At 41.2% G+C, this 23,698-nt stretch overlaps 1 protein-coding gene across 1 annotated transcript in view; it reads left to right on the forward strand.

The window, feature by feature from the left end:
• The first annotated feature begins 459 nt into the window (after positions 1-459).
• GPRIN3 (GPRIN family member 3) overlaps positions 460-23,698 on the forward strand; it is a 73,528-nt gene continuing 50,289 nt past the window's right edge. Inside the window, exon 1 of the mRNA XM_084881924.1 lies at positions 460-590. The gene's annotated coding sequence lies outside the window, so the exon portion shown is untranslated. The remainder of the gene's footprint in view (positions 591-23,698) is intronic.

Genomic DNA, 23,698 nt, shown 5'->3' on the forward strand with positions numbered 1-23,698 from the left:
GAGCCTTCATCAGGGAGCCCCTGCTCAGCTGCCCCCTGGCGCGCAGCTGCAGCAGCGGCGGTGGCAATCCCTTCCCCGGGTCTGGGGGGTAGGGGGGGGAGGGGGGGCTGGGCGGGGGTGCGGGGGGCGGAGCTCGGCGTCCTGCTGCTGCTGCCTCCACCACCGCCGGCGAAGCTGCGGCCCCTGGCTCGGATGCTCAGGCCCCGCTGCACTGCCCTGCGTGGATAGACGGGTGCACGCCGGGCCTGACGGATGATCAGCCCGGCCCCCGAACTGCCACCTCCCCATCTGGCTCCGTGCCCGGCGGTCCGGCGGTGGGGGCGGCCCCGCCGTCTCTCTGCAGGCTCCTGCGCGGTCTCCCGCCGGCTTCTGCGCGCCGCCTCTGCTCTTTGCATAGTAATTTCAGTTCCTGCAAGCGCCCTGCTCGCTCCGGCTCCCGGAACAGGTCTCAGAAGAGCAGCCGCTCCAAGCACACCGGGGCCATCCGTGCGTGCAGCGCGGAGAGCCGCTGCTTGGGCGATGCGACGGGAGCCCCCACCGCAGCCCCGGCAGTGGCCCCGCCGCGCTGAGAAGAGAGGGGCGACAGGCAGGTAAGGCGACCGACCCGGGGCCTCAGGGGAAGGAGACGCCCCAGCCTGCACCCCCGCTGCCCAGTGTCCAACCCCGGGGACCGAGCAGAGTTGTGCCTGGTACTGATGGGGGATTGATTCGGCCCCACATTACCTGGTGATCTGTTGCCTGTTGCTCTTGTCCCCATCCCATTCTGCGCTCCTGGAGGGGCTGTCTTGCTCCCAGGTGATGAATTTCTCTGCAAGGTCATTGCTCCCTTAGGCTCTGACTCTGAAGGTAAATGGGAAAAGACGCTGCAGTTCTTGTTCTTGGGCAGGAGGGATTTATAATCAATGGATCTGCACACTGTGAATATCCCAATAGGCAGATGTGGTGTGTGTGTGTGTGTGTGTGAATGAATGCTACACTGGCATGTTTCTTATTTCCCTGTGTTTATTCTTATTCTCTTTAAGGTCAAAACACTATTGTTGTACATAAAATATATGCGTTTGTGTGTGAGTGTATACAGACACCTTTACATGTATATAGTCTCTCTTAGATAGGCGGAGTTGGAAGGAGAAGGGCGGGCAGAGGTTGATCAAGGGAAAGCACTGTAGAGACCTGTTCGGTGTCTAGAGGTGAACTTTGGAACCAGATTAAATCAGGGCTGAGACTACAGGCTATAAATGGTTCTTGGGGAGATGGACGTTAGAAAAAACAGCTAAAGAACAACTGTCAACAGTCCACACCGCAGATCTTCGTGTTATCCAGGCAGATCTGAAAGACACTGCCAACAATGGGCAGGGAAAGAGGAGGGGGGGAGGGGGTCCTTAGACACTGGAAAGTGAATTTCGTTTGGAGGGGGTGGGAAGGCAGCAAGTCCCTGGCAGATTTAAAGGGCCTTCTGGAGGGACGCTAGGAGAAATCTCTGCTCAGAACGTAGGCAGTTCAAGGTTAGGATGATGAGAATGTCCAGCAAGCGGCAGAGGCGGTGGGGAAGAGGCTAGGGTTTGGAAGAGGAGGAGGGGAAGCAAAGCTCTGAGAGTCACCTAGAAGCAACCACCATTTACGAAGGCATCTCTCCAGATTAAATCAATACCTTGGCTATGCTCCATCTAAAAATGTTTCACAAGACATGGAAGATCCCTAGGTCCATGCTTGCATTTTGTTTTTGCAAGGAATCTGGGTCATGGTGGGAATGGAAGTCACTGAAGTGTTTACAGCACCAGCAAGATTTGGAGAGAGAGTTGATTAAGGCTTAGCTTCATGAAATATTTACACATCTCTTACGTGGGCTTTTGTTTGCTCTTGTTGGTGCTGCTGCATATTTTGCTTGGATAATGATTGGAGCGGACTTCTCCCAATGTGCTTGTTTTCCAGTTATAAACTATTGTTTCTTTTCCATTGTGTTCACCATTGGCCTGCCCTGAGTAACAACTGTGGGAATAGAGATACATGAGTCACAGCAGACAGGCAGAAAATATTTTCTGTTGCTATCTGCGAATGGCAATTGTTTGTATGATATGATGTTCTTTTGAAGGAGAATCACGAAGAACATTGTTTTAAGGCTTTGTGGGTTCTTAGGAGGGGGGGAATAGGTTGTTGATTCATAAGCAGAAAAATAAGTAGCAAGTGCCATTGCACATCTAGATGTTATTTCATTGGAATTTATTTTGGAAACAGCACAGAGGAAGTTGTAGAAACTCAGGTAGAGTGTGTTGTGGTGTGGTGAGGCTTTACCTAATCACTAACTAGCCTTTCATAAAAATGACAAGGACAGACATCTGAGGTGCACAGCTTCATAGAGGAAGTGTAGGGTTGAAGCAAGATATGAGTCAGATCAATTGGTGATGGAGGTCAGGTGGGTTCCAACTGAAAACTTGGGTATTTTTTAATTGCCTCAATATACTTACCCATTGCACTTAATTATTTGTCCCTGCAACATTTCTTTGATTGTGCCTCAAAAATACATATAAAAGGATATATTAGACACAGCTGTCCTTTACTGTATAGATTTTCGGTCATGAAAATCCCCTGCAGCTTATGGGGAATGTTGTTCATGGAATCACAAAATCACAAAAAGAATGGCCTCAGAGAGGCCAGACATGCAATTCCAGTCCCAGCTCACACTTGAGCTCCTTCAGTGGCAGCTGTCTCTACCTTTTATCTATATGCTCATTCACTGATTCATTCATGCATTCAACAAAAATTTCTCCTGAACGAAACATGTTCCTAAATTGTGGGATTGAAGAGGGAACAAGACACAGTCTCAGGCAGGAAGCCTTTGGAGAGAGGCAGTGAAGCTGGTTCAGTGCTGTGTCAGGCCAAGCACAGGGTGCTTGGGAGCGGGTGGTGGAGGTGGAGAGGACAAGGACAGTTCCCAAGGACCTGAAGAATCAGAGGAGCTAGTCTGGTTAAGAGGAGAGAGAAGGGCAGTCCTGGTGCAGTGACCAAATATGCAGAGCCCCAGAAGAACAGGTAGCTCTAGGTAGTTGAAAAGCTGTGAGTAGGTAAACATGGGAAGATGCAGACAGAGAAGGGAGCAGATCCATCTTCAGGGTGAAGTCCAGAAGAGCCGCTAACTCATCTGTTCAGCCAATCATTTTCCCTGGAGAAGTTAGGTAAATGCATTCATATCAAGGCTCTATGTTGTTCACATTACCCAAGTTTATATGCTTCAAATGTCTAGGAACTATATTTACCTTAATTTATAAAAGTCTGATTAAAAGGGGGAACGTGTCCTTAAGAAAATCGCATTTTTTTCTGTGCCTCAATTTTTTCGTCTTATAAAATGTGAAAATGAAAAAGAATGAGAGAATGGAGCTTTGATTTTTATAGAAGTGAGTTTTATAGAAATGCAGGGGATTTTATTTTTATAACAGTGGTGCTCAGGGCGAACGGATAAAAAAAAAAATCTGTATATCCCAACCATTTCATTGTCCCAGATGATTCCAAAAGAGAAACTGAATGAAGAAAAATGTAACTTAGAAACAGAGGCAAAAGAAAGCCCAAAGGCCACATGCAATTTAAAGTTATTTTTTTAAGTGAGGGAAACATGTACAGTACTCCCATAGTAATCAATAAGTGCCCTTCTAGACATAGTCTCAACCCATTGTTAAGTCAGTTTACTGTGTATGAGAGCATTTTATTTTCAAAAAATAAAGTAAAACAATAGAAGGATAAAGTTCACTGGATGTTTCAATTAAATATTTATATGTATGAGCACACTAGACCATAATGCAAAAAAAGTATATTTTATTATGCATCATGTTGCCAAAAATCTAAAAGCTACTGCTTTCAGTGAATTAGAAAACAAATGCTTCCAGTTTTCAAGACTCCAAGAGTCAACTAGAAGATTAAATACATAAGCATTTATACAAAATTCTGAATAGTAGAATTATCGGGAGAAAGGCAAGACATTATGATTTACCAGTAAATTCATGGCAGTAAGGTTAAAGGAGACTGCGAACCTCGGGGACTGAATTAGCCTACAGAGCTTCAAAGAGAAGGTATAACTTGAGCTAGTTTATGGAAGATGGACAGATCTGGGTGGATAGTGAGGAAGAGTTGATGATATAGAAGAAGGAAGTAAAGAATGAGGTGGCATAATGTGAAGCTCGTTTAAGACTCATCTAGGGCCATGGCCAGGTAGCTCAGTTGGGTAGAGAGTTGTCTGGATACACCAATATCGCAGGTTCAATTTCTGGTCAGGGCGATAGAAGAATCAAGCAATGAATGCATAAGTAAGTGGAACAACAAATCAATGTCTCTCTCTCTATAAAATTTTTTAAAAAAAATCATTTAGAAAATAAATTTAGAAAATATTTTTTAAAATCATTTAGAAAATAAAAAAATGAATATCAAATTATGGGGAAAGAATTGCAGCAGAATTTTTGTTCAGATGAAAATATTACTCAAGAGTTGCTATTTATTTTATATCTAAGATTTCTTTTCCTAATACATCTACTCTAAGAAAATCTGGACAGAATGGCCATAACATCATAAATCTGTCATTTCCTGCCATCTTTTTATTTCTTTCACAATAATTTCCAGGCTTGGCCTGTTTCAACTGAATTTAACGGTTGAACTACTGAAATTACGTGATGCGCATATTGTAGCATGATTAGTTCATTTCTTAGAACACAAGCACAATCTTTAGCACAGGAGGTAAGGGTGATCAAGTTTTAAACTGAGTGAATCCTTCAACAAGTCTCCATTTTTTTGTAAAAGTCATTTTTTTTTTCAAACCTTAAAGGTTTTTTTTTTTTTTTCAATTCAATTGGGCATGCTTTTCTTTTTTTTAATTTAAATTCTTTGTTGTTTAAAGTATTACATATGTTTCCTTTTTCTCCCATTGACCTCTCCCTGGCTATTCCCATGACCCAGCACATGCCCTCACCCCGCTACTGTCTGTGTCCATGGGTTATGCTTATATGCATCTATACAAGTCCTTTGGTTGATCTCTTACCCCCACTTCCTCTGCTTCCCTCTGAAGTTGGATGATTTGTTAGGATGCTTCTCTGTCTCTGGATCTGTTTTTGTTCATCGGTTTATGTTGTTTATTATATTCCACAAAAGAGCGAGATCATGTGATATTTATCTTTCTCCGACTGGCTTATTTCACTTAGCATAATGCTCTCCAGGTCCATCCATGCTGTTGCAAATGGTAGGAGTTCCTTTTTACAGCAGCGTAGTATTCCCTTGTATAGATGTACCACAAATTTTTTTAATCCAATCATCTGCTGATGGGCACCTAAGGTGTTTCCAAATCTTAGCTATGGGAAATTGTGCTGCTATGAACATAGGGGTGCATATATCCTTTCTGATTGGTGTTTTTAGTTTTTTGGAATATATTCCTAGAAGTGGGATCACTGGGTCAAATGGGAGTTCCATTTTTAGGTTTTTGAGGAAACGCCGTACTGTTCTCCACAGAGGAGCACCAAACCGCATTCCCACCAGCAGTGCACGAGGGTTCCCTTTCCTCCACATCCTCACCAGCACTTGTCATCTGTCGACTTGTTGATGGAATCTCCTTTTTTTGAGTGCCTCTCCAGTGCAAAGCCCAGTGCTAGGCACTCAGTGCCTTCTTAAGACGAACCAGACCACTTCGGACCCATAATAACAAGAGAAACACCAGATGGTGTTGAATTTTCTCTTTCGGGTTGTTTGTGCTACTAGTCCATCATTTTAGTTAAGGACAAACGGTCCCGTCTTTCAATTATTTGACTTATGATTTTTCTACTTTAGGATGGTGCAAACACCAGATGCATTCGGTAGAAACTATACTTGGAATTTTGGTCATTTCTTAGACTCCTATTGCACAGTGTGCTGCTCTCTCATGACGCTGGGAGGTGACAGTGAGCTCAGCTTCCAGATCACAAGGGTAAACTCCGGGTACTCTACAATGGATTCATTGTGTTAGAGGATTTTGCCCAACTGTAAGCTGTTGTGAGTGTCCTGAGCATGCTGAAGGTAGGCTGGGCTAAGCTATGATGTCTCATGGGTAAGGTATATTAAATGCATTTTCAACTTACTATGGGTTTATCTGGATGTAACCCCATCTTAAATCGAGCAACATGTATATTTAAATTAGTGTGTATGCATTTTTAGAGAATAGCATCAGTGTTTTGCAGTAGCCTAACAGATATTTTGAAGAGACCAAATCAGAGAATGGCTTTACCTGTGTTTTTTAAAACCTTTGCTGAGCCTCTTTCAGTGCTTCTGTCTCTCCTATGAAATAAAATGTTATGATATTTATATACTTTTAAATAAAGCTATACCTTTACTGAAAAACAGTGCCAGTTAACATAGAAACTCACATGCTTAAATTAGTTGATTTGGAGTGCAGTCAAATATGGAAATTCACTTTTTAATGAAGATGTTCTGGATTTACCTTTCATCTTCCTTCTCCACATCTGAATGTGTGGATTAGTGATAATCTAAGTTTTCTGCATAAGAATTCATACTGAAATAATAAAAACATCTCCAGACTGCATTTGAATTTAAAAGACATTCCTTAATTTCATGGGGAAAATGTAAATGCTTTACATTTTAGATTACTTACTGTCTTGAATGCCAGTGAGGAAATTTTTCTCAGAGCTTTGTAGCCAGGTATATTGAAGTTGGCAACATAGTAACAGCTTTCTAACTTCTCTAGGTCTGTAGTTAGATTGTTGGTTTTATTTTGAAGCTAGCCGCATAATTGGGGCCTGAATTATTGTTGACAAGCAATAATAACTGACCTTCGCTGGAAGGTAAAATGTTATGACCTATTAAATACAAGTCCAAATCTGGAAAGTTGGGCTTAAATATACCGTGTGTATATATATATTTCTAAATATATTTTATTGATTTTTTACAGAGAGGAAGGTAGAAGGATAGAGAGCTAGAAAGATCGATGAGAGAGAAACATCGATCAGCTGCCTTCTGCACACACACACACACACCCCATCAGCTGCCTCCTGCACAGCCCCCACTGGGGACATGCCCACAACCAAGGTACATGTCCTTGACCAGAATCAAACCTGGGAACTTTCAGTCCGCAGGCCGACGCTCTATCCACTGAGCCAAACCGGTTTCGGCTAAACATCTATACTTTGCAATGATCCCAAAAGCATCGCAATAATCAGATATGGATATCACTATTTAGTCCTGCCTTTATTTACAAGGGAATAAAAAGGTAACAGATGCATCCCAGGCACGTTAATTAACTTGTCCTAAATAACCGTTAGAGCTGGGGCTAAAATCCAGACCTCTTAGCTGATCATCAGCTCAGGGGAAGAAGAGCGGGACCTGCAGAGAGGTGGACATCTCGTGCGTGATGGGGGAAGGAAATCAAAAGGTTTCTGCAGCCCTTCTTCCAAATGGAGAGTAAATGCAGTGGGTCTTTCTAAATGACAATGCAGTGATCTCTGTCCCTGAGGTCTGATGTGGCAGAAAAATTGTGGGGATCAGCTGTGTGATCTGAGGCAAAGAGCTTTCCCGGCTTTACACGCCGATTTCATTTTAAAATGGTAATTCTTGGGACCTAAACCCAGTGACTACCCAAGTCTGCCCTAGGAAGATGGATTTAGTAAGCAATCATGGCCTGTGACACTTGCAGAACTAAGCAAACCCTGGGGGTGGGGGGGGGGGGAGAACGGACAAACTCAAGGTGAGACACAGTGAAAATCTATAGTCACAGGCACCTCCAGGGACCTCAATGTCATTGCTAATTCAGTGGACAGCTGGACAGAGAGCTCCAGAGCTCCTTAAAAAAAAAATCACATTTGCATCTACTGATTTCTGGGGAGAAAGGAGTTTTTTTTTTTTGTTTTGTTTTGTTTTTAATCCTGAGTTACAAATGGTTTAGCAAAGTGGGAAATCTGGTTGAGGGGGGGAATCATCAAGATGTTTTCTGTGGGTAGATTCTTGATTGCTTTTTCAGGATGTTGATTTTTAAATGGCCTAAAATTAAAACAACCATTACTATATCTATGAGACACTCTTCTCAGTCTTTATAATGTAAAACTTAGGGTAAATAAAATTCTTGAGGGAGTTCAGTGTCTGTGTTCACTATATTTTCCAAGTAATCAGAGCATCTTTTTATGTTTCAATTCGTGTCCTCAATTTTCCTAAAATGTAATAGCCTGTGCCTATGTGTCTGCCTTAAGAAGTATAACATGGCAGATATCGTTAGGGTTTAGAATTTTGCATTGCCTCCGGGTTTTTATTCTGAATTATGTCTGTGTAGGACAGGGCTGCTGAATGTAATATAGGATTTTTTAAATTGTTTTTCTTCTATTTTACACTGATCTGAATATGCCTTCTTATGATACACTTCGCAAAAAGTGTGCTGGTGTTAAAAAAAAAAATGCAAAGGACATTTGATCCATTGAGGGTTCCACTTTGTTGACTTTGGTCTTTGCCTTTGCCATTGTGTCATTTCAGAATGCTCATTTCTTGACTCTACTTTCTCAAACCTCTCCAAACATGGTTTAAAGCTCAATTGTTTCAGTAAACCTTCTGAGACTTACAAGCTGTTTCCAACTACTGTTTTATATATAGTATGAATTTTTAATGCATACTTAATTATATTGTTCTCTAAGCATGCTTTCTTTAAATCCTATAAATTACTTCTCCTGGAAACAATGCAGGTAAAAATGTAGCAGCTAGAATTTCTATGCTAACAAGAATTTTAATCAGAGTGGGGGTTAATAAATGGATGTACACTTTCCCTGCATTCTTGAATGAGTGAAAATGGCTTGTGACAAATGGGTGTGGAGGATTGGTCTTGTTTTCATGTTGACATATTCTGAAAGCAGCCAGAGAACAGAAATCTGTCAATGTCAGGTCAGGGGCTAAACTCTGATTAAGGGAGTGAAAAATGCCTGTGCAACGTCCTTTCACATTGGGGATGATTTCTTGCGCATATATATATATATATATATATATATATATATTCTCAGAGCAGAAGAGTAGAAGAGGCTTTGCTATGAGCATCTCAGAGGCCTGGTGCACTTTACTTAACCTGCCAGGATCTCAAGTTTGAGGATGTAGGTATGAGATCAGAAATTACAAACTGGCAGTCTATAAGCCCTGCAGGAAGATTGTGTTTTATTTGGCCTGCAGATATTTATTTTTAATCAAGCCAATAGTTAAAAATCAGAGTATCTGTTATTAAAAGAAATAAACCAACCCATGTTCTTTAGGCCAGAGATGAATAACAGTGTGTGCTACCTCTTTACTCCATGACAGTCTCCACTACTCCCTGCTGTCCCTCTGACCCTGAGGCTTCATGTAAGTCACTGCTACCCAACAGCTTCACTTGCTGGTGTCAGCTACCCGGGACCCATGGGTATTGAATGCCTGAATCAGAATTAATGCTTTCTCAGTTCCATTGAGCTCTACAGTGCTCTGACTGTGTTCATGAAATTGACCTTACTGTACAAAGTAGAGAGTTCGTTGTACTGAATGTCGTTAACTCCCATAAACTATGGTGAGAGTCTAAAACTTTCCATCATCAAAATGATATAGATTCTGTGAAAGGTTAAATGAATACAAACTGAGTTGACCTGGCCTATTAGAAGGAGAATGGTGGGATGTTTTGTGTGTTTGCATGCTTGCTTACATGTGGCCAAATAAATAAGTAAATAAATAAATAAAGGCAGAACAGTTTTAACAATAATTATTCTTTAATTTGACCAATGACTATGATTTTACATTGGACTACTTTATGAATCTGTTGCTGTATATTGTTGTTTTGTGAATTTTTAAGTGCACCGTGTCTTTATTTTACGTACAACTCTTCAGGTATACATCAAGCTTTCAATTGCCTCCTGAGAACCCAAAGCACACCTCAGTCTTCCCAGTAATGGTGCGTTCTATTTGACAGGCCTGGCCGTTGAGACAAACCTGTCAGACGTAGTGTTGATTCCCATCCCAGACTGTAGCTGTGTCCGTACAGCTGAGAAATGCACATCTAAGGATGGGTCTGTGCTTTCAACCCATCACTGAAGCTTATCACATCACTGTGCCCCACCATCCAGCCTATTGGGTAGAGCCGTTCAAAGGGTCAAAAGCGAGGTGACTGGGTCAGGGCCGAGTTACCCATGTTGTAAATCAAGGCAGATGCCCTTCAGAGAGAACAAGTTGGGAAACTCAGGCAGGTCTCCAAAGTAGAGAAAAGTCTTCGTAGCTCTCTGAAATCTCTCCTTCTTTCTCAACTTCTGCTGCCACTTACTTTCCTTTTCATGCGCCCTTCGCTGCACACCACCCCCACCTCGTACCGCCTACTTTACTTCTAAAAACATCTTCACATCTAATTATTAATCCCAAGGTGTCGCTGCGTCAGCAGCTTCACTCCAAAAAAGACAGCCCTGAGAGCAGTGTCAGGGAGGCCGACAGAGGACACAGTGCCCCCTCCTTCAGAGAGAGCGCGTTCCCCCGGGATGCCCAGGTCGGGTCCCCTGAGATGGATTGATAATATATATAAAACACTATAGGTGTTAAAAAAAAAATCCTTTAGGGATAAAGCAAATGTTTTCTTAGTGATTTTAAACGACACGCCTCTAGTTAGTTACACTGCAACTTTCATGCTTTCTTCTGAAGGCACTGTTCTCCTATTCCCCTGGGCGTTACTCTGATGGTTAGAATCGCAGTGGTGGGTTTCTAAAAGATCGTCCCTCTGGGGTTTGTGGCTTTTGTGAGCAGTGAGTCTAAGTCTTGTGAAGGGACGATTAAAGTTAATAACCCAGGCTGGATTGAGAGTCCATCAGTATTTCTGCTTTGCAGATCAAAGAAGACCATTCCTCACCGAAACCGGTCTGGCTCAGTGGATAGAGCATCAGCCTGCGGACTGAAAGGTCCCAGGTTCGATCCCAGTCAAGGGCATGTACCTTGGTTGCGGGCACATCCCCAGTGGGGGGTCTGCAGGAGGAAGCTAATCAATGTTTCTCTCTCATTGATGTTTCTAACTATCCCTCTCTCTTCCTCTCTGTAAAAGAAATCAATAAAATACCAAAAAAAGAAAAAGAAAAAAAAAAAAAGCATTCCTCAAAATGGAAGTAGACATTTACTTAGGAGAGGAAGTAGGGGATGTGAAAGGTGGTTGGCAGAAGGCCCTGATGTAGGGAAGATGGGTGCCTGGATCATGGACTAAATTTGTGGGTACTTTGAGTACTTGATATACAGGGGTGGGCAAAAGGAGTTCACCGTTGTGAATACACAAAACACAGAGTTTACTCTTACATTGTTATTTGTTAATTATTGTGTCATTTGTCAGATGAACAACTGAAAACCTACTTTTGCCCCACCTTGTATATGTTTAGACCCTGCACTATGCCAGGGATTTCACGTTGAAAAAAGTTATTTGAGAGTCTGACCTCTCCAGTAATTCCCAGACACGGTACTAGGTGTGGTTATGAGTAAATACAGTGCAGCCATGGAGTGGGCTCCTTTACCGGCCGGGATCCTCGGGAATTCCCCTGGCAGCCTAAGCACCAGACTCCTCTCTGGCCCCAACCAGGCACCCCTGAGCCTTTCTCTTCCTTCCTGGAGGCTCAAGCAGTTCAGCGTAATTTCAGTTTCTCTTCACAGCTTCGCCACCTGCTCGCCACACCTGGGCTCCTTCCTCCCGGCCAGGCCACCTGGAAAAGGAGAGGAGCCTTTCTCACACTACATTTCCTTCCTGGCATTGAAATGAAAATGTGGACACATGTATTTTCTACTTCATTCTGCTAAAAACAACTAAGAAGCAGAGGGTAGTAAAAATTACCCAAGATGGGGCAGATTTCAGATTTAAAAAGTCTTCTAAGTTTCTGCTGATGGGTTCGTCATTTACTATAGGAAATTTCCACCCTAGGCATATACCAGATCCTCAGTGTAACTTCATCCCTCCTCCTTTTTCTTCCTTTCTTTCTTTCTTTCTTTCTTTCTTTCTTTCTTTCTTTCTTTCTTTTCTTTTCTTTTCTTTTTTTTTTTTAATATTTTATTGGTTTTTTGTTGTTGTTGTTGTTTTTTTACAGAGAGAAAGAGAGAGGGATAGAGAGTTAAAAACATCAGTGAGAGAGAAACATCAATCAGCTGCCTCGTGCACACCCCCTACTGTGGATGTGCCCACAACCAAGGTACATGCCCTTGACCGGAATGGAACCTGGGACCTTTCAGTGCGCAGGCCGACGCTCTAGCCACTGAGCCAAACTGGTTTGGCCCTCCTCCTTTTTCTATTCAAGGAAAACATCTACCAGTATAAGTGCAGTGAATTAGGGCAACATTATTATAGAAATCACTTTCTGATCAAGATTAGCATAATCGATAGAGAAACTGCTCCACATTACTCTCTTAATAAATCACTTGTCATTGGTACTTTATCATTGCTCATATATGCTTTGTGACACACTAGTGTATTTGAAGATGGTTTCAAAGCTACTTTTAGATTATTGCTTAGATTCTCAGGGATCACCTCCAACCTTGAGAGATAATCATTATTGAGTAATGTACCCATTTCAAAGTACTGAAAATACTCAGCTGTTTTCATAGATGCTCAGTAAAATATTCCAAGCCCTCATGCTATCTTTTCTAAGGTGGTTCTCATCACTTTTTCCTAGACTTCCTCTCCAGGATTAGGGCCCTCAAAGTTCAAGTGGTAATCCGGGTCTATGGAATGACTGGTGAATGATTGCATCTCTATGTATTTATTCCAACTCAGAGGTGAACTTCCTTGCCTTGCTGTCCAGAATGTAGCAGCACATGGAAAATGTGAGAACATAAGGATATTTAGATTACAGAACTAATGATGATGAGTAGAAATGAACAAATGACAACCAAACACATGGAGAACGAGGAAGTAGAGTGGAGTAAAGGGGGGACATGAAATAAAGGAGCCAATCATGGTACTTTGCCATCCGGGTTCTAAGGCACAAGAGAACCAGAATACATTTATCTTTATACATCTGCCTTCCATTGTAAGGAAATGGGTTATGGAGAGACAGTAGATCTATAGAGTTAACAATCTCCACTTTCAAAAACTTCATTCTTTAGACTTCTCTTCCAATGGCTTCATACTAAAACAAGTCATGTCCCTGTTAACAAATCTATGTGGTTTGTGCTATTATTTTCCCAATATTAGAGATTAGGAAGCATATTAAATAACTTGGCCCAGGCCCCAAACATAATAATTGTCAAAGCTGTGCAAATTCAGAGTTGGCCAACTTGAAAGGCCACATGCTTCACCATTGTACTATAGTACACTATTATTAAAATTAGTTCTATGAAGCCCTGGCGGAGTAGCTCAGTTGGTTAGAGCATAGACCCTATACACCGTGGTTGTAGGTTTGATCCCCAGCCAGTGCATGTACAAGAATCAACCAATGAATGCAGAAATAAGTGGAACAACAAATCTCTCTCTCTCTCTCTCTCTCTCTCTCTCTCTCTCTCTCTCTCTCTCTCTCTCTCTCTCGCGCTTTCTCATTCTCTCACTCTCACTCAAAATCAATCAATAAATAAAAATTTTAAATTCTATGAACACTGGATCAAAATATGAGGAATAGGCAGGATTTTATAGACTGATTTACCCTATCTTGGATTTCATATTGTATTGCTTAAAAACCAAATGTGAAAGCTTCTGATTCTGTGACAAGTCATTTTTTAAACAAACAGGGTAAGTTCAAGGACAATTTAGGTTAAAACTTTATAAATAATTGTATAGGCAGTGCAATTGAAAACAAAACAGTTTATCAAAATATCCAGATGAGCCAAAACCGGTTTGGCTCAGTGGTAGAGCGTCGATCTGCGGACTGAAAGGTCCCAGGTTCGATTCCGGTCAAGGGCATGTACGTTGGTTGCAGACACATCCCCGGTAGGGGGTGTGCAAGAGGCAGCTGGTCGATGTTTCTCTCTCATCGACGTTTCTAGCTCTCTATCTCTCTCCCTTCCTCTCTGTAAAAAATCAGTAAAATATATATTTTTTAAAATATCCAGATGACACATATGTTCAGCAAAAAATATTTCTTTCTCAAAAGAAAAACCAACTACATATCACAAAGTCACGTGCACTTACACATATGCACATACACATATAACAAGAAAAACCAGGCATGACTCTGTGTTTAACCTGTGGACTTTGGACTTAGAAACTATTTATAGAACCAGTGTTTCCGGATTGATGTTTTAATCATAGACTTTCATTTACTTATGAAAGTTGAGCAATTCCTTATTATAGCTCACAGCTAAGTGTCCTAGTTACAAACAGAAGGCTAAGTAAAAGGTAATCTATGCAGAGGAGGCCTATTTGGATCACATTCCTTCTTAAAACTAGTTTTTAATAAACTAATGGTACTTGGAAGGACGATGAATATACATAGCTCTGTCCATTTTGAAAATGAAAATCCACTAATTGTTTTTAAAGCATGACTTCTGCCTTGATTTTTTTTTTTTAGTTTCTTGATAAGCAATTGCTTTTATTCTAGCAAAAAAAAAAGACAAAAGAAGCACTAATCTTATTTTTTTTTTAATACATTTTTTTTTTTATTGATTTCAGAAAGGAAGGGACAAGGAGCGAGAGATAGAAACATCAATGATGAGAAAGAATCATTGACCGGCTGGCTCCTGGCTGCCTCCCACTGGGGATCAAGCCCACAACCTGGGCTTGACCAGAATCAAATCCAGGACCCTTCATTCCCAGGTCAACGCTTTATCCACTGAGCCAAACTGGCTAGGGCACGAGTCTTATTACTGGACTCTTGTCATCGATCTGGAATGTTTTTACCTCTTCGTCCTGTTCCACAATCTGAACTCTTTGTTCCAGGGGGTGGCACAGTAGAATTCACTGCTTTTCAAAAATGTAGGAGATTCTCATCAGTGATCTGTGAGATGATTTTAGTATATAGATTTATTTTCTATTTTAATAGTTATGATTTTATTTTAATATAACGTAAGAATAAATTTGAAAGTCTATTTAAAAATATTCTTTATAAAAAATATATTACTGGCACATCAAACCTAATTTTACAGATAACATTTCTTAAGATGAGGCTAGCATTTTTACTAGCGTACCAGTTACAGTCAATTGAATGAAAAACATTAAGTAAAAGATGGTTTAGATAAGAAGCACATTAGGCAAAAATCATGAAAGAGGTACACAATGTCACAATCTGTGGATGTGGCACAGGAAATTATGTCATTGCCCTAGGCACCTCAGCTTCTCTAGAAATGAACGGGTTAGTCCAAAAATCCCTCAGATCAATTCTAGCTCTAATGTTCAAAAATTTTTTAACAGTTCTGCATTTTATTCCTTCTATCATAGGCCTTTTTTCTGAATTAGGACTCTTCAGCCTTTTCCTAACTTAGAGAGAACCTTCTTATCTCCTCTTTATCTTCATCACTGCCAAGCATTTATGCATTAATTCATTCACACATGTACTCATGACACAAGCATCCTATGTTGAACTTATATACCAAGAAAGATGGGCATGCAGGAAAGATTACAGAGTTTTGTAACTCTGATTTCTGTGTTAAATGAGTTTAAATGTCTGTGATTCCCATTGAAGCTAAAGCCTTTGAAAGCCCTGGACTTCTGCCATAATCTTTTCTTTGTACTTCCTGAATGACTAAGAGATCTCCAATGGAAAGTCCCTCCATTGATAAAAACACATTCAAGGCTTATATTACAAATTTAAAACATATGTGGTACAAATCCTGAATGGGATTATACATGAGAATGGACAAAGGGGTTTCTATGTTTCATAACCAGAAAGGTCTAATTCTTGGGCCATTTTGAATACAAAGGGGGGCAAAAATCACTGTCATTGTTTTTTAATAGAGGGTAATACCTCTGTGGGTTAATTAGAAGCTTTATTAGGTCTGAGTCAAATGGGGAATTTTAACACTTAACCGGGGTTTTAAAAATCAGTTACATTGAAGGAGGAATTAAATTTCAATGGCCTTTGTTGTTTTTTATGTAATTTACTGCCCACAGGTGATTAAGGTATAACTATTATTATGAATATTTTTCCTTGGAAATTTATCCTTTAGAAACAGCAAAAATTTTGTAAAGCGACTGAGTGTGGTGAGTATGAATTGTCACAATCATCTATGTAATGTTAATAGAGCTGTCTTATGCTTGCCAGTAATTCATAATAATTTTCTATAGCAGTAAAAAGGATATAGCTGTGGTTTCCTGCTGGAGTTTCCATACAACAGTGAGAAAAGCATCAGAGGATGCAGTTCGTTGTGGTTGTTTGCTTACACACTGCTGCTCTTTTCTCTTTTGTAAAAAACAGGAAGCTGAAATTTGTTCTTTACTTAGCTCAATTGATGTTTAATAAGGACATATCTGTGTGCCACTATGGGAGGATGTAAAGATGAAAAGATGTATCCTTGATTTTTAAAGACCATAAAATCTTTATATTAAGAAGCATTAAAGAGGTGTAAGCACTCATGGCAGTATTTATCTATTTTCAATGTACATACATTATGATAAAAATTTATTAACTGAAATTGTTTTCAAAATTTTAATGTGTGTTTTTCCATGAGTAGATAGAACTTTCTAAGTGTCACATTCAAACATTTTGAAAAAAAACAGCTAGTTAGCTCTGGGGGTTTTGAGCTCTAGTAATTGCACCAAAGTTCAAATTAGTTTGTTAGTTTTTCTCTAATTATGGACCAAACTCCTAATTTCCCAGCCCACTAGTTATGAGAATTGGGCAAAAGAGCATATTCCAAATCCCTTTCTCAAAAACAAAAAAGGTAAAGTAAAATGACACACTTGGGCTTAATAAATCAGTACTATTACATTTGAGACTATCGTATTTTTTTTTTCAAAAAAGAAAGCCATGCACACAAAAAATATTTATAACCAAGTACATATTCTGATCATAGACTTATGCAAAAGACTTAATGTAAGCTATATCAGTTTGGAAAACAGAACCACTATGATTATTTACTACTAGAGGCCCTGTGCACGAAATTTCGGGCGGGGGATGGGGGTGGGGAAGACTGAAGGGGGTTCCCTCAGCCCAGCCTGCACCCGGTTGCAGTCTGAGACCCTTTGGGGGATTCCGATTGAGGGTTTCTGGCTGAGCAGTACTCACCCTGTGGAAGCACACTGACCACCAAGGGGCAGCTCCTGCATTGATTGTCTTCCCCCTGGTGGTCAGTGCCCGTCATAGCAACTGGCCATTCCACCATTAGGGTCAATTTGCATATTACCCTTTTATTATATAGGATAAGTTTCAAACTTCTCACAATTGTGGGGGCTTGTAAAGAAGTCTATGGAAAGCAGTTGCTTTTGTATCTAATGTTGGGCCTGACATCATCGTAGGTTAGCAGAGCTGGCAATGGGAAGAAAAGCTGAATGTGAAATAGAGCTGAGCAGGGACTAACGGAACCTACAAGACAAACCAGAGCCTGTGTTGGATTCCTACCTCCTCCAACCCCAGTGACCTGGGAGAACCATAGAAGGAGCTGGCACTATTCACTAGAACACTATTCATGCACCAGGCCAGTAGCTGGAGATGGGGATCTGGTGAGAGGCAAAGGCCATAGCCTGACTGCCATTTGACATCACCAAGGTGAGCTGGTAGCACACAGCACCTGCTGCACCACACTACCCCTCTGAGCCTAGTAACACGGCTTCTTCCTCTGCCTTCCACATCTCACACAAATTTCCCTGATAGCAAACTATAATGAAGAACCATCTAAGGGTGGTTTTGGGAATGGGTTTCCACCTGAGCTAAATTGACACCTAGTACAAAATCACCACAAAAACTAGCCAATAGAAAGAGAAATGTCTAAGGCCAGAAAGTCCCTTGTTTTGGAATTCTGCAAGATTCCTTTCTGCCACAGGACTCGGAATCCAGTCTGCCTATCGGTTATGTTTAAGACATTTTCTTCTATAGATTTATACAGGTTTTCTGTACACAACTTTCAGTTGTCTGTTCACTTACATTTCATAACTAAAAACTCAGAAGAAATATCTATTTTGGAAAGTTCCAAGATTCATGTAATTTAAGCCACTTAACTCATCTCTTCAAAATATATATATCATCTTGAGATATAAAAATTAATCAGATTAACTCAGCTCAGGGCTGGGTGTTGTAGCGATGAACATATTTTCTACCACAATAGATCCCAAACTCCATTTTTAGATTTCTGTAGGTGCTACAGAAGGTTCATATGATGTTAGAGAAAAGCAAAAGCTCAGTTAGAAAGCAGCTACCTTCCCAGTGTTTCTTTTGTTTATTTCGTTTTGAGACTCTTGCCTACGAGGATGTATGCAGTGGTCCTGTATGTATTGGTGAGCTTCCAGGGCTGAGCAACCAGCTGTTGTAGCCAGAAGTCCTGCAATGCTGGGAGGTTGGCTGACAGAGCTTCAAGAACTCCTTTCATTTATTCTCTGAGTCTTTATCAGTGACGCTCAGCCTCTTTTTTGCCCCAGCTCACTTGATAAATGATGTTTACAGGAGGGTCCCCCTGTAATTCTAACTTCCGGTCTCTTACCTAAATAGCATATTGAAATGCAAGTAAGTGGCAAAAAAAACACACAAATAATTCCGTTTTAAAACTGGTCAGAAGAACTGAATAGACATTTTTCCAAAGAAGACATACAGGTGGCCAGAAGGTACATGAAAATGTCTTCAATTGCACTAGTCATAAGGGAAATGAAAATCAAAACCATAATGAGATACCATTTCATACCTATTGGAATGGCTATTATCAAAAGAGAGAGAGAGACAGAGAGGGAGAGACAGAGAGGGAGAGAGAGAGAGAGAAAGAGAGAGAGAGAGAGAAGGAGAGAGGGAGGGAGCTAACAAGTGTTGACAAGCATGTGAAGGGTACCCTGGTTGTTATAAATATAAATTGGTGCATCTACTATGGAAATAGCATGGAGGTTCTTCAAGAAATTTTTAATAGAACTACTATATGATTCAGTAAGTCTATTTCTGGGCATTAATCTGAAGGACACAAAAACACTAACTCAAAAAGATACCTACATTCCCATATGCACTACAGCATGATTTACTGTAGCATCCTAAGTGTCTATCAATGTATGAATTAATAAATAAAATGTATGAATTAATAAATAAATTAATAAATATATTGGAATATTATTCAGCCACAAAAAAAGAAGGAAGTATTGCCATTTGTGACAACAGTGATAGGCCTTGAGCGAATTATGCTGAAAAAAAATAAATCAGGTAAAGAAAGACAAACACTGCATGATCTCATTTACATGTATTAATAGAATCTAAAAAAAAAAAAGCTCATAGATATAGAGAACCAGATTGGTGATTACCAGAATGTTTGGGGTGCAAAATGGGTGAAGAGGGTTGAAAGGTACAAACTTCCAAATATAAAATAAGTCCTGGCAGTGTAATGTACAGCATGGTTAATATAGTTCATAATATTCTATTGTATATTTGAAAGTTGCTAAGAAAGTAGATCTTAAAAGTTCTCATGATCCTATCTAATAAAGAGGGAAGGTGTTAATTGACTGCCACGTCATCAAAGATAGCAGTGCCCACAGCCACAAGTTGGTGGCTCCCAGTCCCCTCAGCCCCGCTGGGACGGCAGGCACACGGTCATTCCTTGTGCCTGCCTCCAGAGTCCCCCAGTCCCCTTTGCCTCCCAACCGCCCAGGGCTGGCCCAACGCACTGGTAAGCCTCGAATGGCGACTGCCCAGCCAATGCCCGAGGTGCAGGCAAGCCTCAGATGGCAGCTGCCTAGCCACCGAGGGCCGCCGAAGGCCCAGGTAACCAGGGCTGGCCGAGGCTTGCAATGCCAGCAGTGGCAGCAACAGGTGTGATGGGGCATCACCTTCTCCTGATCGCTGGGTCGCCTCCCACCCCTGAGGGGTCCCGGACTGTGAGAGGGAGCAGGCTGGGCTGAAGGAACCCCCTCCAGTGCATGAATTTTCATGTACTGTGCCTATAGTATAAAAATAATGTGCAACTCTGTGTGGTTACAAATGTTAATTATACTTACTGTTGAGATCATTTTGGAGTATATTATAACTATCAAATAAATCACTGTTGTATACCTGAAACTAATAAATATTATGTTATTTATAGCTCAATAAAAAATACAAGTTAGTATTCTAATTTTTAAAATAAATAAGTTATAATCTCTTACTCAAGTACTAATAAGAAAAAATATTATCTTTCATATAAGCACAAAAAAATCTGGAACTCAAATTTTTCAACATCCAAACTATTTTTATAATTTACTCCTTAGTAAAGCAAGAACCGAAAAATCTACAATTTAAATAAATAGCCACAAAAGCAAATAAAAATGGAAATATCCCTGAAAATGAGGAAAGTACATAGTTTTATTAAAATTCATTTGATACTCAACAATTGATACAACTAGGCAATGCTCTATTACGTTTTGGATGCATTAGTGTCAAGTGCAGAAGCATTTATTCCAGTTAAGTGTATTATTTGCCTGTTACAAATTTCTGCACTTGGGGTGGGATGGCAATGTATCTATACATACAAAGATGGCAAAGATTTCTTTCCTTATCACGAATGACTCTGTAATCTAGTGGGAAAGATAATACAAAGACCCAAGTGGTTGGAAAAAAAAAAAAAAAAAAAAAAAAAAAAAACAGGAGGAGGAAGTGTGGAGTGGGCTTAATATGGGAATGGAAATGGTTCTGAAAAATAAAGTTTCAAAATTCTATCCCACACTGCATATCTAGAATGTCAAAAAACAAAAACAAAACAAAACCAAAAAAAGTAGTTTTTTTTTGTTTGTTTTTTTAAACTGACAATATCAAGTGTTGGCAAGGATATGAAGCAACTGGAGTTCTCATATATTAGTAGTAGGGATACAAAATGGAATAGCCATCATGGAAAATATTTTGGTAGTTTCTTATAAAGTTAAAAATTCACTTACCAGATATCCTGGCAATTCCACTTCTGTTTGCCTGAATAAAATAGAAACCTATGGTAGCACAAAAACCTATGTATGGCAGCTTTAATCATAATGGCCAAAAACAGGAAATACTCCCGATGTTCCTCAAATAGGAGATGAATAAACAATGGCACATTTATGCATGGAATACTACCCAGCTAGAAAAAGGAATATGCTATTGACACATACAAAAATACTCTCATATGACTCTCACATACATTATACATTATACTAAATAAAGAAGCAGGCTGAACAACTGTGCACTTCCATATTTATAGGACATTCCAGAAAAAGTAAAACTACAGGTGAAAAGCAGATGACTGGTTAAGAGTGGGGAAGAGTATGACTGCAAAAGAATAGTCAAAAGGAATTTCTTTGGGGGTAATTGGATTGTTCTGTTATCGTGGTTGTGTGATTCTACAACCATGCATTTGTCAAACTCATACAACTGTATAACAAAAAGAGTAAATATAACTGTTCATAAATTTTCTTAATTCTTAAAAAAAAATCAACCTAGCCTAGATTCATGGTCCAGAGTTTAGCATCCTCCTGGTTCTGGGGTCAGAAAAGCAGGCCATATGGAGAATATGCTAATTCTATTCCCTGTTTATTGACACAGAAAAAATGTGCAAATTGAACAGATTTGTACTCTGATGTCCAGAAATCTTGGGCTAGTTTTGACCTTGAAACTCTTCAAATGGACGGAGGCAAATATCAGGGGACCCTGAATATAAGCTGAGAGTTCCGTTGTCTAAAATAATGTTACGTTAACCATCTGGTGTGTGGGTGTGTGTGTGTGTGTGTGTGTGTGTAGTATGTGCTCCCTTTGTCCTCCACTCTCTGTGGGTGAAAGGGGGTGGGGGGATAGAAACATGCTTCTCTCTCTCTCTCACCTCAATCTCATATTCACAGACTCTGAGAGAAATTGTTTATTTCAATATTATTTATTGAGGTCTTATTATATGAGAGGTATGGTACAGAGAACTGTGAGGGCTAAATATTGAAATATTTAGACTCTCTACCAAAAATGGATATTACAACCTAGGGTGCGAGATAAGACATGTGACTCAGTAACTATAATTCAGTCATGTTCTGATGACTTCTGCAACGGAGGTTTCTCACTGTGCTGTGGCTGTTGAGAGAAGGGAGTTTCTCTTTCTACAGGGAAGGCTTATTGTGCAGAGTGTGGCCTTTCTTCCTGGCCGTTAAGAATCCAGTAGATCCTAAGCTCTTTGAGAAATGGATCCTTTCTGTCCTTATTCACTGATTTTCCCCAGATCTAGCCCAGTTCCCAACACACTTTTTGCTATATTAATGTTTTGAAATTAATTAATGAAAGGAAGAAAGCACAGATGGCACTTTCAAAGGCGGAGCAGAGGAATGCAGGCAAATGTTTGGGACACAACTGAGTGAGGACAGTGCACTTTGGCTGGAGTTTCGGAGTGTTGTGGGGAGCAATGTTCCAAAACTGTAGAAGCCAAACTGGAGGAGGTCTTCAGAGCCAGGCTAAGTAATTGGAAAATTTTCATTGTGGAAAGGAAGCCACTGAAGGATCTGGAGCTGACAGGGATGTGATCAGATCTGTGTTTTAAAACAAAGTCAGTTTGACAGTGATTATGAAACAGTGCCTATCGGGGATCTTATGAGCAGTATTGGAGCAAAGTAGACCGTGCCCAGAGCACCGTGCCAGCTCCAGCATGACTTGGAAAAGGCAGTTGGTGGAATATTGCACGTGGAAGACAGGAGTCAGAAACCCTGGGATCACGTCCTAATTCTGCTTCTAAACTGGGATGAATCACTTAAGTTTCTAAAGCCTCAGTCTTTGTGTCGATGAGGTTAATGTGGAAATTATAAGAAACTAGAGACCCGATGCACAAAATTCATGCACAGGGGAGTTGTGGGGGTGAGGGCCCTGAGCCTGGCCTGCACCCTCTCACAATCCAGGACCCCTTGTGGGATGTCTGACTGCCAGTTTAGGCCCAACCAGGCATAAACTGGCAGTCTGACATCCCTCTCACAATCCAAGACCTCTCACTCCTAACTGCCTGTCTGCTCACTCCTTACTGCTTGGCTCACTGCTCCTTAGCGCTGCCACAGAGGTGAGAGACGCTCCTGCCACTGCCACTGTGCTCACCAGCCGTGAGCCTGGCTTCTGGCTGAGCGGGGCTCCTGCTGAGGGAGCGCACTGATCACCAGGGGGCAGCTCCTGCACTGAGCACCTGCCCCCTGGTGGTCAGTGTGCATCATAGCTCCTGGTTATTCTGGTTGTTCCGCCTAAGGGTCGCTGGGCTTTTATATATATATATATATATATATTGTAGATAGACTAGAGGCCCAGTGCACGAACTCGTGCACCTTGAAACGAGCTATGGTCCGAGAGGCTGCAGTGGGCACAGGGGTGGGTCTCAGCCCATCCTCTGTGCCCCTTTCCAGACCCTCCCGCCGCAGCCTCCCTCCCCCCCTCCCCCCCCCCGGTTCTCATCTGCTGGCAGCCCCGCTCCCGCCACCATCGATGCTCCCACTCACTGATGGTGCCATCCCAATCGTACCCACTGATGGTGCAGAGTGAATGGGGCTGGCACCAACACCAGGTGTGAACGGGCCGGTGGCATCAGTGGGTGCAAGTGGCAGCTGCTGCCCCAATTGCCCCTAAGGAGTAAGGAGAGGTGGAGAAACCCTCAGGGGCGATTAGGGCCAGCAGCCACTGCTCACACCCGCTGATGGCACCAGGTGATCAGGATCGGGGCTGGGCACCTG

The sequence above is a fragment of the Pipistrellus hanaki genome (assembly GCF_964339955.1).
Source record: "Pipistrellus hanaki genome assembly, chromosome: 1".
Lineage (NCBI taxonomy): Eukaryota > Metazoa > Chordata > Mammalia > Chiroptera > Vespertilionidae > Pipistrellus > Pipistrellus hanaki.